Genomic DNA, 5,656 nt, shown 5'->3' with positions numbered 1-5,656 from the left:
GTGTGCTCAGGGCGATGGGCCCAGACCCCTGCGCGCTTAGGTTTAGACCGGCGTGCTGACCTCTCTGTTTTGCCTAGGTGGGGCTGCGACGTGTTGATCTTCCGAGGCCGGGCATGACCCAGGAAAGTGTGTCCGGCCAAATGGGATCGAGCGTGTTGGGTTATGTGGTGCACCCCTGCAGGGAAGTTAATCTATTCGAATAGCCGTGATCTTCGGTAACAGGACGACTTGGAGTTGTACCTTGACCTTATGACAACTAGAACCGGATACTTAATAAAACACACCCTTCCAAGTGCCAGATACAACCGGTGGTCGCTCTCCCTCAGGGATATGAGGAGGGGATCGCCGGGTAGGATTATGCTATGAGATGCTACTTGGAGATGCTACTTGGAGGACTTCAATCTACTCTCTTCTACTTGATGCAAGACGGTGGCTGCGAGAAGCGTAGTCTTCGACAGGATTAGCTATCCCCCTCTTATTCTGGCATTCTGCAGTTCAGCCCACTGATATGGCCTCCTTACACATATACCCATGCATATGTAGTGTAGTTCCTTGCTTGCGAGTACTTTGGATGAGTACTCACGGTTGCTTTCTCCCCCCTTTTCCCCTTTCCCTTCTTTTTGGTTGTCGCAACCAGATGCTGGAGTCCAGGAGCCAGACGCCACCGTCGACGACGACCCCTACTACACCGGAGGTGCCTACTACTACATACTGCCCGCTGACGACGACCAGGAGTAGTTGGGAGGATCCCAGGCAGGAGGCCTGCGCCTCTTTCGATCTGTATCCCAGTTTGTGCTAGCCTTCTTAAGGCAAACTTGTTTAACTTATGTCTGTACTCAGATATTGTTGCTTCTGCTGACTCGTCTATGATCGAGCACCTGTATTCGAGCCCTCGAGGCCCCTGGCTTGTATTATGATGCTTGTATGACTTATTTTATTTGTAGAGTTGTGTTGTGATATCTTCCCGTGAGTCCCTGATCTTGATCGTACACATTTGCGTGCATGATTAGTGTACGATTGAATCGGGGGCGTCACAAGTTGGTATCAGAGCCGACTGCCTGTAGGAATCCCCCTTCCACACTCCTTGGCCGAAGTCGAGTCTAGACATTGCAAAACTTTTACTAACATGGCTGTGCGGCCCATGGGCCCACGTCGCCATTGGGTGGTACTAGGATCTTTTACTCCTCGACCTTTACTCTGGGATTCTGAACTCTCTTCTATTCGGGTTAAACGATTTTTACAAAAATCTAACTTTAGGTTCTCGAAAATACTTTCTCCCGGAGAGGCCCTTCAGTCCAGATGATCACCGACTGCACCAGAAGATTTCGAAGATACTCTCCGATTTTCTCTTGAGACCTTGTGCCCGTTGCCTTTGCAATTCCCTACCACTGAAATATCCCTATGGATAAATACTTACACCTGTCGTGCTTACTTTTATTCTCAGTCGATCTTGTTATTACAAGATACCCTGAGAATATTTTGTGCCTACTGCCTTGCAGTTCTTTGCCACCTGAATACCCCTAAGAATAACTTCTCGCACCTTCTGAGTATCCGCTCATCCCAGTTGTTCAGGTGTTTCACAAAAGTCTTTGAAATACTATTCAATCCTCCGAAAATCCTTAGCAGCTTTATTGCTCTGCAAATACTTGTCTACTAGCATTATGGATGCTTCCCATATATCTGGCAATATTCACTAGTATCTTTTGACACCGTCATTTTGATCCTATTGATTCAACATGTGTGCGAATGCACACAATCATCTATCAACCCTTCTAACTTATCTTTCCGACTGAGACATCATTTTTGAACATGAGCTGGTTCTCGACCAAACTATTTGTTGCCAATTGTGCCTCTGGTTTATCCAACTTATCCATCCTTGGTCAGAGCGACTGCTTCTGATCTTTTGTTTTGGAAATCATAATTCCTTTGTTATCTAAGCATCGAATTATTCCGATGTTCTATAATATGATGCCCGTGCATTCTTTCTGGAATACCGATACTCACCTCAACTCCGTTGTGGATCGCCCGATCCATTGTTGGATTTTATCTGACAACGCCCTTCATATTCAATAACCTTGTGAGCCTTTCCTCTGATACATAATGCCTTTGATAAATTGTATCCTCTGCTTTCTTAACCATGCTTTGTCTTCGAGCTTGAGTTAATTACTTCTAAAGATTCTGGTATATGATTATAAGATGCTCCGATGGGTTGAACCTATGCCTTCCTTAATGGGTGAGAACTCGAAAGTTTTCACGAGTCGAACTCTTCTGGTATTTTGCCAGATAAAATTTCAAAACTACAACTTCATTAAGCGCGAGAAGTGAATGAAAGGTTGTGCATTGGAGAAGTGGGAGTCGACCTTGAACTTTGCGTTCATGCCCATGGACACGATGTACATCTTCTCATCGAAGCTTCTTTTAAAATCAATTATTCCCTTGGTATAAGTTCATCTTATATCTGAGATCTGGCCTTTTTGCAATCGTGGTTCTGACCATGTTCTCCTTTAAATATCATGTCCTGTGCAAGTTTAAGCACTTGTCTTCTATAGAGCAATACCCCAGTTCAACTTCTAGTTTGATCTGTCGTCGAGTATTACCACCTGGTATCTCGAGATTATCTTGGAACTGCATAATTTCTTATGAGTTCTTCATCAAGTACTACATACTCACCGATTACAAATTTTTCATGGGCTCGGAGTTATTGAACACTCAAAGACACCGATAACTGAACCGAGTCCGCTCTATGGTTCAACAACTCTTCAGTAAGCTTCTATAAGTACGAGTTTGTACCCGATCACGCCATTCCTAGCCTGTTTGGCTATATCATTGTCGTGACGATTCTAACGGTGCTACCTGGTCCTTATTCTCGGAGCACCAATTTTCGACGATGAACTAACCTTACGTCGATTTTCCTCGTCATACCCTTTCACCTTAAACAACAAGCTTGAGTTCGAGTTTGTGTCGTACCCATGGTTCCAATGACTTTTGGCATCATCATTCCTTTGACTTGATGTCGTCGCTGATTGATTACTTCTTCATGAAATCTGTCGACAAATGTGTCGTGATCCTCATCAACCTTATGAGTTCTTCCAGGATATCAATTGAATTCATGATGAGAAATACCATCCTTGTCCCTCGATGATTTGAGTTATCATCGGCAACATTCTTGCCTCCCCCCCCCCCAACACAAACTTGTTCACAATTTGTGTTGTACCTTGGTTTCCTTGCTATCCAGTAATTGTTCTTCTTTACCTTGGAGTATTACCGTCCTTTATGTCAAGAATGTTCTGAGATTTGTTCCACCTCTTGAGAATTCTTGACATAGAAATACTTCTCACCATCACCATTCTTTCTTGGTCCCTGTGTTAATTCCAACAAGTGAACGGTGTTGTTTGGATTCTTTCCTTCTAGCAACCCTATCTCTTTGAAGTTAATGGTCGAAAGTTCATTCTTAGGCTATTGATTATTGCATCACCATTCTGACATTGGTCGTGCAACCCAACCCATATTTCGGGCGCACCTTTCAACCAATGTTTAATTGTGTATGTTTTCCTCGAGCATACTTCCTTATATCATTTGATCTGACAAATGTTATCTCCTTGTTTACTTAATGGTGGAAATCCATATTTTGGGAATCTCGGTGAATTGCCGTTGAGTTCACCAGACACCTCCTTGTCCTCTCCTTGGTTTAATGGTGAACTATTGCTTCAGAAACCCGCTCCCATAGTTCATTTCCCGAGAAGCTTGCAATGCCATTTCAACGATTTGTGTTGCGCCTTTTCTTCTCGGACATCCTGAGTCTCAGGTATCCTGACACCAATCGGATCTGAATCTCGGTCAGATATGATGGTTGGGACAACTTTCCAAGAGTTATGACGTTGATTCTTTGATGACCCGGTAACATGATGTCATGCCTAGCACCCCCCCCCCCGGCTGGAGGACCTATCATTATTGATTCCTTTTCAGCAAGGTTATCCATTCATCCATGAGGAAATTGTAAGACTTATTCTACAAGTTATTCTTGATGGATCCTTCGTGTTTCCAAAGTCTGATCTTCACCTGAAGACCATGTCACTGCTATCTCGAAGCATGTCAATGGTACTCCGATTTTCAACAGGCACGTTTGAAGCACGATGCTATATTTTAATTATCAATTATCCTAACACCGTTGTATGAGTAATATCATGAGATTCCTCCCCCCTTACCTAAATGGTTTTCTACTTTATATCCTGTCATGGATATCTTGCTCTGCTTGTCCTTGGGAAGGATATACCCTCGAAATATGTGTTTAAACATATTTTCCTTTCCATTGTTCTGTTTAATCTGATGATCATATTTTCCTTCCATTGGTTTGTTTAAACCTTTTCTATGATCTATATGATATAAGCAGTAATAATCCACTGCTTGTGCAAACACCTCGATGTACAACTCTGTCAGTAAGACCTTGTTACTATTGTTGATGACATTCCGGTAAACACCGATGGACGGGAACCTTGCCTATTGGTCCGCCTCGTTTCAATGAGCAGGAAAATGGTTCTCTTCGTCCCTCGCCCTTGGTACCAACGTTGTTGCCGACATAGCTGACATGGTACTCCCTGACATGCCTTGCTATCATGACCGTGCAAGATGTCACTGCTCCTATTATATATATAAAAAAAAGAACCACATGGTGGGCCCATAACCCACAGTTTCACAGGATCGAAACCTGACTCTCCTGTACAACCTGATGTCAAAGTTATTCCTCGTGCTTGACTTTGTATGTAATTCACGGGCCACTTGCCTGTTGATCTATTCTGGTATCGGACACAATACTTATTCCCGTTGCTCTGAACCCCTTTCACACTCTGCTTCAGGCAATGAATGATTGCCTATCCGCTTGAAACTTCTTATTACACCGTCTTACTTTGCTCCCGATGTGTGTCATTTGTTCAACTCAAGAGATACTCATATGTTCATTCTTGGGATACCCCCAGATGAATTTCCCTTATAACATCCTATCATTGTAGAGCTGCCCCTTACCTATTCGTAAGTACGATGGAGCTCCCTGAAGAAAGGACGACAACTTCCTCATGATGCTTTGGAATAAATAATTGGAGGCATCAACGAAAGGGATTAACTTCTTCAAGAAGATCCATTAGAATAACCAGAACTCCCCCCCCCCCCCTTACTCCCTCTTAAATCTCGGGACGAGATTTCTTGTAGTGGAGGAGAATTGTGACGCCCGGGTATTTAGCTACAGTAATTCCCTGCTAATGTGCCACGTCACTTCGATTACTTTCGCTAATCTCGTGTTAGTTCGGAACCGATTCAAATTCATATTGAAAATCAAGCAAACAATAAACATTTTCAAAAGTCAAAACTAAAATGTTATAAATGTGACAAATAATTCATAAGTAATGTTGGTGGAGAAACCACATTTTTATAAAAGGTCTAACTGCATTTAATTAATTAAAACAGTAGGTAAGACAAATACATAAATGCCTTGGTATTTTATAAAATACTAAACTATATTATTTGGGGGTTAAACCTTTTGTGGCAGAGGTATAATTAGTGTTACTATTTAAGGTACAACTTTTATGTTTTATAAAACTAGAATAAAATAAAACAGTAAAAGAAAAGGGAACAAAAAAAAGACAAGAAATTACAGCCCCCCCCT

Source organism: Triticum dicoccoides, chromosome 3B (assembly GCF_002162155.2).
Source record: "Triticum dicoccoides isolate Atlit2015 ecotype Zavitan chromosome 3B, WEW_v2.0, whole genome shotgun sequence".
NCBI lineage: Eukaryota > Viridiplantae > Streptophyta > Magnoliopsida > Poales > Poaceae > Triticum > Triticum dicoccoides.
This window is presented reverse-complemented; position numbering follows the sequence as displayed.